Source organism: Pinus tabuliformis, chromosome 7, assembly GCF_031772625.1.
Source record: "Pinus tabuliformis cultivar Carrire ecotype Pingquan chromosome 7, CPIR1, whole genome shotgun sequence".
NCBI classification, from domain to species: Eukaryota; Viridiplantae; Streptophyta; class Pinopsida; order Pinales; family Pinaceae; genus Pinus; species Pinus tabuliformis.
This window is the reverse complement of record NC_142293.1, coordinates 1,069,215,334-1,069,226,671: the sequence shown is the minus strand read 5'-3', so window position 1 is coordinate 1,069,226,671 and position 11,338 is coordinate 1,069,215,334.

Here is an 11,338-nt window from a genome sequence, read left to right as displayed (position 1 = left end):
AAATGAAGAAAATACAACAATCCATTATCAAAGAGGGGTGAACAGAGGAACTCTCCAAACAGGAACAAGCGATAGAATCAAAAATTCTAGAAAGAGCCAAGCAGGAGGAAACATTATGGAGGCAGAAATCCCGAATTCGATGGTTGAAAAGTGGAGAAAAAAACACAAAATTCTTTCATAAACCACTGTTCAAAGAAGAATGATAAACCAAATTACTCATGTTACCAATGAGCAGGGAGAGAAGATTGAAACGCATGAGGGCATTGAAAAGGAATTTATCAACTACTTCAAAAAAGCCCACCAAGAGCCCGACTTCAACAGAATTCCAGCCATCAATCAGCTTCTCCGGAACATACCCAAGGTCATAACGGAGGAGCACAACAGTTTACTGATCAAACCCATCAATCTGCAGGAAGTTGAAGAGGTCGTGCAACAAATGAAAGAAGGAAAAGCGCCAGGACCGGACGGCTTCACAGCAAACTTCTTTCACAGATTCTGGGACCTGATAAAAAATGAAGTTTGGCAGGTGGTGGAGGAATCCAGAGAGCTCAGGTGGATGTACCCGGGACTAAATGCTACTTTCATTGCACTAGTGCCTAAAGGAGAAGATTCCAACACCCCTGAAAAATACAGGCCCATAGCCCTTTGCAACATGATATATAAAATTATTTCAAAGGTCATTGCTACCAGGCTTAAACCGCTTCTTCCACTCATCATCTCGCCTGAGCAATCGGGCTATGTCGAAGGGCGCCAAATAACGGATGGTATTATTCTCACGCACGAACTAATTCACTCCCTAAAGCTGACCAAAAAGCCAGGTATGCTGCTTAAACTAGATCTTTCCAAAGCATTTGACAGCCTCAGTTGGGTCTACATACAAAAAATTCTTATTGCTTTTGGCTTTGCTCACTCTTGGGTTAGATGGATCTACAGCTTAATATCCTCAGCTTTCTTCTCAGTGTTAATCAATGGTACCCCTTCAGCCACATTTCGACCTTCTAGAGGCATTAGGCAGGGGATCCCTTATCTCCCTTTCTTTTTGTAATCATGGCTGAGGGTTTGGGTAGAAGCATCACAGCTGCTAAGCTCAATAGGCGGTTAAAAGGACTCTCATTTCACAATTCCCCGGTCCACACCCACCAGCAATTTGTAGATGATAATATGCTCTTTTCTCATCCTTCGGTTCAGGAGGCTCGTCTTGTAAAATCCATTCTATCCACCTTCTCTGACGCTTCTGGTGCCCTCATCAATCGAGTCAAATCACAAATTTTTTTCTTCAATACCCCTGCTTCCACTCAAAGAGCCATTGAGCGTATTCTGGGCTTCACTTCTGCCTCCCTGCCTTCCAAATATTTAGGTGCCCCGCTTATGAGCTCTGCTCTCAAGCATTCCTCCTGGAAGCAGCTATTAGAAAAATTAGAAGCTCGTCTGTTCCTATGGACTAATCGAACTCTGAATATGGCCAGCAGAATAGTTCTCATAAAAGTTGTTCTTCACTCCATGCCTCTGTATCTCTTCTCCATTCTAGCTGCCCCCAAATGGGTCCTTAAAGAAATCAAGAATCTACAACGAAAATTTCTGTGGGGAGGCTCAGGACAGAATCGAAAATGGGCTCTACTTAAATGGGAGAAAGTGTGTCTTCCCAAGTATGCAGGAGGCATAGGCCTTAGAGATCCTGAGCATAGTAACAAAGCGATGGGAGCTAAAATCTGGTGGCGGTGGCTGGCCCATCCTAGTACTCCATGGGCTTCCCTTTGGACGGCCAAGTATGCAAGTAACTATCCAATGGAGGAAAGATTGCGTATGACTGAGACAAGTTCGGGATCCGCAATCTGGAACGCAGCCATACAACATAGATCTCTCATTCAAGAACACTGCTTCTGGGAAATCAAAAATGGGAACATAGCACGATTCTGGGAAGATTCATGGCAGCAGATGCCAAAAATCAAAGACATTCTCCAGGAACTTCCAGCCGATGAGAGAGGGATACACCATCTGGCCAAAGTTAATCATTGCTGGACTCCCGCTGCCACTCAGGATTACCGGAAGTGGAAAGACATACATCTGCTCCTACCGAATAGCTCAGGACAGACCCAACATCTACTAGAAACAGAGTTACAGAAGAGGCAGATAAGAGTATCAGAAGAACCGGACATTTTAAGATGGGGCTACGGAGAAAAAGGAATTTTCACAACCAAGGAGGCTTACAATATAATTATACAAGGGCAGATACACAAAGACAGCTTATGGGAAAAAGTATGGCATAAATCCAATTGGCCGAAAGTTTCCACATTTCTATGGCTTCTCTGTCACAACAGGATCCTAACGTGGGACAATCTCAGAAAGAGGAGTTTCTCGGGACCATCCATATGTCACATGTGCCGACAAGAGGAAGAAACAGCACTTCATCTTATGCAGAATTGCCCAGTGGGAAAGAAATTATGGGAGAAGATTGCTTTCCGCTGTCAAATTGAAAGAAGAGTGCAAAACGACCTCAAAGGAACCATCAGAAAAGGAAGCCAAGCCCCCTTTCAAAGTCCTCTTCTTAATGTGTTGTGGCAACTCCTTCCCGGTTTACTGATGTGGAATCTATGGAAAGAGCGCAATCGAAGAATATTCAAAGATCAATCGATGTCGCTGGAAAAACTGTGGAATATTTTTCATCAAAACATAATGGAGACTCTTGCACTAAAAGATTGGCATCCCGAAGACCTTCCTACTCTGCCTCAAGAAAAAGCTGTTTGGGATAACTAGCAAATGAGGATAAACCATAATTCAACCAACAGCAGAAATCCCAACAAGCACAGACAGGAAGCAAGTTCTTGGAATTCACCTCCGGCTGGCATGATCCAACTCAACTTCGATGGGGCCTCTAAAGGAAACCCAGGACAAGCAGGTTATGCAGGAATTTTCAGGGATCACAACGGCAACCCTCTAGGTATTTTCATGGGTTCGATAGGCTGGGACACTAACAACTCAACGGAACTGGAAGGTCTATGGCGAGGTCTCCAAATAGCACACAGGAAAAACTTCTTTCCCCTCATCATAGAAGGGGACTCGCAAATCTTAATTAGAATGGCCACAAAGCTTCGACATGGCTCTCCAATTCATAAGGTAAGACAGCTAGAGAATGGCCTAGAGGCTTGAGATGATCAATCACTGGCTCTCTCTGCACCAGGCAATCACATTCAAGCATACCAGAAGAGAAGGGAATAAGTTGGCTGATTTTCTAGCTAACCTTAGAGTGGAGGCAAAAGAAAACCACTTCGAAGGAGCTATAGACAGCCTACATTCCAGAGACCAAATGGATACGCTGAGAGCAATGGTCTCTCAGGACAAATCTCTGATTAAGAATTCGCACCCGGATGTGGGTGCTTTTACTCGCCATTAAGTATGGCACATGCCTCGACACCTAGGAGTAGGACGGAAGGCCGACACCTGTACGCGGAGGCCTGCAAAAGAGAATATCAGTTAATGCAAATGGCAATTGAATTCAGTTTGAAGCAGAGACGAAGGGACGGCGCATTCAAGCCGAGCATGGTAGCTCTGGACTTGATGCAGACCAGGAGTATGGCTCAAGGCTTTCCCCCTGGGGTGATAATGGTTACCACGCCTTATATTAGGACCGCCATGCCAATTAACGAACAGAACTTGCCCATTGCTGCTGGTGTTTTGAGCGGGGTTACTCAGGCTTCCAGCATTCGAAGAATTGATAAGCGTTTGGGGTCTCTGGCCTTAGGCACCATGCCGAGAAGCAGAGGCGTGCCCAGGCGGGGGGGGAGGTCTGGTATCCGAGTTGGCCCTGAACTGGAAGAACTGCATCCAATTTCGCCCATGGCCTCCGCTCCGCCCTCGTCCCCTAGCTCAGAGCAGGAATGCCTTGTTCCGCAAGGCACCTACCAGACTTTTCGTCTCAGGTTTCCTAGCCGGCTCGTCAGACCAGAAGTGGTTGTCGAACTCACGGTTTACATTTCTGAGGAAGAGCCCGGAGATCCCAATTCAACCTCCCCTGCCTCTGCAAGAGTTCAGGACAGTGACATTCTCCTAGGCGACATGAATGGACTGGTGTATATAGCTCACCATTTTGAGGAGGCCCCGGCCCAAGACGCCCTGGTTCAGCAAGCACCGGCTCAGGAGGTTTCGGGTCTTGCTGCTTCCGTGCAAGAGGTTCTGCCGCCACCTAATTTGACCATGGAAAGGGAAGTCTTCAACGCACATGCTCAGCCTGGATCGGGAGAGTTGTTTCAGGACGCGGAAGGGCTGGTCATCTGGCTCGACTCGCCCAGTCCGGACAAGGGAAAGCAGACAGCATCGCCCAGCCAGCCAGCTTAAGCCTCTTCGGGTGCTCTGTCTAGTTTTTTGCAATTATGTCGATGACAATGTTGTTGTTTCCTTTTGTTCATTTCAGTCCAAGGTCTCAGTTTATCTACTGTTGTAAGTCTCAGGCTATTACAGTATGCTTTCTATGTATTAGAGTCAATGATGTAAACTGGTTTTGTCCTGCCAGTAGCAATGGTGTTTTTGTCAGTTCGAGTCCAGGTTATCTGAAGTCCAGGAAAAATCATTATGGACTGTGTTTTGTAACTCAGTTAAAGCAGATAGACAGTATAGTCCAGCTTCTACTGTTTGAGGACTGGCCTCGGCCTCCTCGGAAGGTCTAACCTTTGTACATATTTTTTCCTTTCTTTATAATAGAAGTAGCCTTTACATAGAAAAAAAAAAAGTTGCACAACTGTGCTTAAAAATACCAGATTTATGGGTCACAAGTTCAATTCCAGTCAAGTTCCTCTAGGTTACCAGCCTCTATTGTGGCTAGCAGATCAGCTGCCCTCCATCCAAATATTCCAAGGAATGGGGGAATCTCTCATGGTATTCTTTGGAAAAAAGAAAAATTGCAATACATTTGAAATTGATAGATCAAGCCAATCAGTGATCTCATACACAACTGTGCATAGTTAAATCCAGACCAAAGAGATGAATAAGCAAAATTCAGCTGACTTCAATGCTAGATATATGGCACAGAGGCATCGTAATTAATTTCCAATGAAGATTGGGGTGTCACCAATAAATTTGATCTACTATGTCAGCCCTGAGCATTAGCTCAACTGGTTGAATCATCTTGCAACCGATAAGACATGTTGTTGACAGGGAATTTATATGCTACAGTATCTTTGTTCATGGTGTAAAGAAATATCAACATCAAACTACATAGTACGACTCAGATGAACTAGTGGTTATAATAACCCTTCTTTTTGGCATTTTGAGGCTCCTTTATATTTTATATTGTTGAATGGGTATGCGATTTTACTTGGAGGAATTGCTGCAGTGTTCTGTTCTTCTGAGCATAATGCAACCACCGCCTTCTCCTTTTTATATGGTATGATGTTGAATGGATATAAACTTTTCTTAGAGGAATTGGTGCTATGTTCCTCTGCAACTAGTTAGTTATCAAACAAGTTATAAATATATTGTCATCTTAGGGTTTTTCATTATGTCTTGCTATATCCATATGTAGCAACCTGAAACCTTCTGCTTAGCATCTGCCCGAGGAATGTGAGCTTCACGTCCCTAACATGTGTAGTCATATGAATAACTAGTTGGCTTTCCATATTTCTGGTCTGAACGTGCTCCCAAATGTTTATTTATGTAGTCATAGGAATAACTTGTTGGGTTTATCCATGCTTTCGGTCTCAAGATGTTCCCAAAAGCTTATTTGCTGCCATTCACCAGTGAAATCTTAGCAATAATTCTTTTTTTCATTTAGATTGATATCAACATTTCCAAAATAAAGTGCAAGTAATTTCAAAACACGTATAATGTAGCATTTATGATTCTGAATAATGAAAGATACTCAAATGAACACAGAGACCTTATCAAGAGATGATAAAGAACATAGTATACATGCTCTCACACAATACTTCGGATTAAAACAACAAAGATGAATTTTGAAAGATAAACATACACAGAAACTATTAATCTTATAAACTGAAAATAAGAGAAGTAAACTTGTGTGGTTTCTGGTTTCTGATAGATTTAGTGGATGTCGAGGCCACTCACTCTGTGGCCTTTAGCTTATTGAACCACATAGCCTTTAGCTTATTATATTATAATATATTTATTATTTATATTTACAACCAAAAGAAGTTGTAAGTCATTTCACTTGTTAAATAACTGGAAAATCTTGTTTCGTGACAAGATACCTATAAAGGTTTTGTTTTGGTTGGTTTTTTTTTTGTTTTTTTTTTTTTTTTTCTTCTTCTCAGGTTTTAGATTTAGTATTTTCTAAAGTACTATTTTGGTATCGATCAATGGGTGTTTTGAATTGATTTTTCGGGTATGCATTATTCTTATCTCATGTGAGAGGTTCCTCTGGATATTTTGCTCATGTGCATAATCGATTTTTGAAACTACTGTTATCTCAAATACCTGTTACTTCATTGTCTCATGTGAGAGATACCTCTGGATATCTTGCTCGTGGACAGAATGGGTGTTTGAAACTGTTGCTATGTGCAATACCTGTTAATTTTTGTCTCATGAACTCTGGTTCATTACTGTGCATAGATCAGTGGTTGAATATTACATTTACTATTTGCTTAACGACTGTGTATGTTTCATTTTTTGCGTCAATTGGACACATTTTATGATAAGGAAATAGTTTGCTTAGTCTTACAAGGAAATCTTGAATGTCTAGTATCAATGGAATGTGCGAATAGGTTTCTAGTAACATTGAAAAATGAGGCATGTTTAGGTATAGTTTTCCTTCTATTTTTTTTTTTTTTTCAATTTCAAGAATTTTTTTTCAAGAATTATTTATGATGGAATGTGTAATTTTATGTTTATTTTTTAATTTGGTGCCCTCTTTGCTGTAGATATGTAGATACGTTCTGAGAAAGTATCATCCAATTGTCCAACCAAGCTAGCTAGATCATCTGACATGGTGTCAACAAAAACCCTGACAATTCTCCACTCTTGAAATGTTGCTCGCAAGCTGAACCATGTTAGGAATTTTTGATGGAAATCTTTCTGAATATGACAGTCCCGTTCCAACCAACGAATGATCTTAACACAATACTCGTAGTTATTCTCCAAAGAACCAGTGAAATCTGGTGGGGACAGCTGAACACCATTAGGCACATTCCTATCACAATCATGTACACCATGTCTGCTTAAAACTCTCTTCCTTGACCCGCCAATTTGTGGTTCACCAACTGGGACTTCCTTGATTGGTTCACAGCTCAGTTTTCAGAGTTAACATTAGGCTTTGCATGAGAGTTTCTCAAGTTCCAACCCCTGTATCATCCCCTTTTCACATGCTGACAGGAACTACAGGATGTGAACAATCAAAAGGTACAACTTCCACCTCATTTCGAGTGGGCGTGCCGAATTCATTATTATTGGTTGCTTCCTCTAACAATGTAGCTTTAGAATGATTTTCATGATAAATTTTAAGCAGACCCATTGTCTGATTATTCTCACTTGAATTTGTTGAATCCCTTTGTGATTCTACTTGAGCAAGTAAACCATTTCCCATGCCCATTTCTGCCATTTTCCGTTCCTCATCCAGAACATAAACAGAATCTCCATGCACATCTTCAGGTTCTGTAGCTTGATTCATGTTAAATCTTGTCTTCGCTTCCTTAGATGCCTTCAATTTAGGGGTCAAACTTGAATTTACACCCCAATCACTGGAGTTGACTGGCTTAGCAGACTCACAACCCTGAGTTTTTTCGCAATAAGGATTGTGGTAAGAGGGTTGATCATTGTTGGGACATTAAGATGTGCCATTAGAACCCTATTCTTGGGCCCAAGCATTATGCATAATATTTCCAAAATAGAAACACAGAGCATAAATGTTTTGGCATTCAGGTTGGTCAATTTATTTTTGAAGATGAGGAGCAACATTATTCCAAAATCATCTAGAACCCCTCCTTGTGCAAATCAGTTGGGAACGGGTAAACGGTTCATAATATAATATGAACAATTGCCTTAACATTCATCTAATTTTGTTCATCTCTTGCTTTTATGAGGTCCTTTCAAAATTGGTAATAATAATAATAAATATACATGTTTGGATGCAGGGTTCACTGGTGACGAATCCAAACATTGACTTGGTAAGTTTTCAAACTTCCATTTATATTCTTATATTTCTTATGCATTTGTATTTTGGTTAATTAAAGATTGATAAGTCTGGATGCATCTCAAGTTAATGTTTAGTCAGTTCTTTCCCATCACTTTCTGAAATCGCTCTGGGTTACCAGCCTCTATTGTGGCTAGCAGATCAGCTGCCCTCCATCCAAATATTCCAAGGAATAGGGGAATCTCTCATGGTATTCTTTGGAAAAAAGAAAAATTGCAATACATTTGAAATTGATAGATCAAGCCAATCAGTGAGCTCATACACAACTGTGCATAGTCAAATCCAGACCAAAGAGATGAATAAGCAAAATTCAGCTGACTTCAATGCTAGATATATGGCACAGATGCATCATAATTAATTTCCAATGAAGATTGGGGTGTCACCAATAAATTTGATCTACTATGTCAGCCCTGAGCATTAGCTCAACTGGTTGAATCATCTTGCAACCGATAAGACATGTTGTTGACAGGGAATTTATAAGCTACAGGTTCAAATCCAGCCAATCCCCTCGGGTTTGTCAGCCACTACTGTGGCAGTTGAGCCATCCTCATACGGATATTCAAAGTTGACGGGGAAGGATCCCTCAAAGGTTTCCTTGGAAAGAAATTTGACTTACTATCTCTGAAACTAGAGATTTTACTTTATTTATTTAGTCCACAAAGAAATATCAACATCAAACTACATAGTACGACTCGGGATGAGCTAGTGGTTATAATAACCCTTCTTTTTGGCATTTCGAGGCTCCTTTATATTTTATATTGTTGAATGGGTATGCGATTTTACTTGGAGGAATTGCTGCAGTGTTCTGTTCTTCTGAGCATAATGCAACCACCGCCTCCTCCTTTTTATATGGTATGATGTTGAATGGATATAAACTTTTCTTAGAGGAATTGGTGCTATGTTCCTCTGCAACTAGTTAGTTATCAAACAATTTATAAATATATTGTCATCTTAGGGTTTTTCATTATGTCTTGCTATATCCATATGTAGCAACCTGAAACCTTCTGCTTAGCATCTGCCCGAGGAATGTGAGCTTCACGTCCCTAACATGTGTAGTCATATGAATAACTAGTTGGCTTTCCATATTTCTGGTCTGAACGTGCTCCCAAAAGTTTATTTATGTAGTCATAGGAATAACTTGTTGGGTTTATCCATGCTTCTGGTCTCAAGATGTTCCCAAAAGCTTATTTGCTGCCATTCACCAGTGAAAGCTTAGCAATAATTCCTTTTTCTTTTAGATTGATATCAACATTTCCAAAATAATGTGCAAGTAATTTCAAAACGTGTATAATGTAGCATTTATGATTCTGAATAATGAAAGATACTCAAATGAACACAGAGACCTTATCAAGAGATGATAAAGAACATAGTATACTTGCTCTCACACTATACTTCGGATTAAAACAACAAAGATTAATTTTGAAAGATAAACATACACAGAAACTATTAATCTTATAAATTGAAAATAAGAGAAGTAAACTTGTGTGGTTTCTGGTTTCTGATAGATTTAGTGGATGTCGAGGCCACTCACTCTGTAGCCTTTAGCTTATTGAACCACATAACCTTTAGCTTATTATATTATTATAGGATATTTATTATTTATATTTACAACCAAAAGAAGTTGTAAGTCATTTCAATTGTTAAATAACTGGAAAATCTTGTTTCATGACAAGATACCTATAAAGGTTTTTTTTTTTTGTTATAAAGGTTTTAGATTTAGTATTTTCTAAAGTACTATTTTGGTATCGATCAATGGGTGTTTTGAATTGATTTTTCGGGTATGCATTATTCTTATCTCATGTGAGAGGTTCTTCTGGATATTTTGCTCATGTGCATAATTGATTTTTGAAACTACTGTTATCTCAAATACCTGTTACTTCATTGTCTCATGTGAGAGATACCTCTGGATATCTTGCTCGTGGACAGAATGGGTGTTTGAAACTGTTGCTATGTGCAATACCTGTTAATTTTTGTCTCATGAACTCTGGTTCATTACTGTGCATAGATCAGTGGTTGAATATTACATTTACTATTTGCTTAACGACTGTGTATGTTTCATTTTTTGCGTCAATTGGACACATTTTATGATAAGGAAATAGTTTGCTTAGTCTTACAAGGAAATCTTGAATGTCTAGTAGCAATGGAATGTAAAAAGACATATTTTTGAACATATAGACGTAAGCGTCAACATCTGATATCTTCTTGGTTATTACAGTTTTACTTTTTTTTTTTGGTAGTGATATGATTTTTTGTTTTGCTAAATGCTTAGTAACTTTCTTCTTGAATATGTGCACAGGGATGTTCTTTTTCCGTAATTCTGAGTGGAGCATGCGATTTTTGGATTCGTGGTGGAAACAGACCAGTTTTATTCTTCCATTTGGCCATTATAAAAGTGGCGCCAATGATGCATTGAAGGATTTAGTTAAGTCCATGCCTAAAGATGAGAAGAAGCAACATGTTCGCATTCCACGCATGCAATGTGTATTCAATTCAAACATGTGGTCTCCATCATGGAAAAGATGCCACCACTTAAAGATTTAAGTAAAACTATTTGGCGAGTTAAAAAAGCTTCCATATTTCAAGGATTTTTAATATTGTTTATTATCTATGCCCTCGAGATGAAATTAAATTTGCAAGATGCCTCATTTTGTCTTTGTAATTATCGTATAATAATTCAACACATTTTTGTGTGCTGATTGTTGGAGGAAAAGAATCCCTGAAATAATAAGTGTTTTAGAAGAGGAGTTTAACCGATGACAACCAATAAAATGTATAGCAGCACAACTTTGCTGAATTTGGCAAAGAGAGGTTGAGATTGAGATCTTGATTTGCTAGATAAATTGAATTAATCTACACAATAAGCAATATTTTCTTCCACATGCATGCAAAAGAATTGAATCCATGCTTCTTTAGTATAGAGAGTTCCCTTGTTTTTCCTTCTTGGATGTGATACTGCAGTGCAGATATTGCTAGACAACTCTGCTCTTCATTCTTGCAATTTTTAAAATAAATGGAAGTTTTGTAAATTAGACATAGAGATGTCGAGATGTCAATCGGCAAGCTAGATAGTGAATTGATCTACTCCATGAGCAATACATTCTTGCACAAGCATTTAAAAGAATTGAATCTATGCATCTTTGGTCTATCCAGAGATCTACCTTTGTACTTTTTCCTTTGTCGAGTTACTAACAGTGCAGAGAT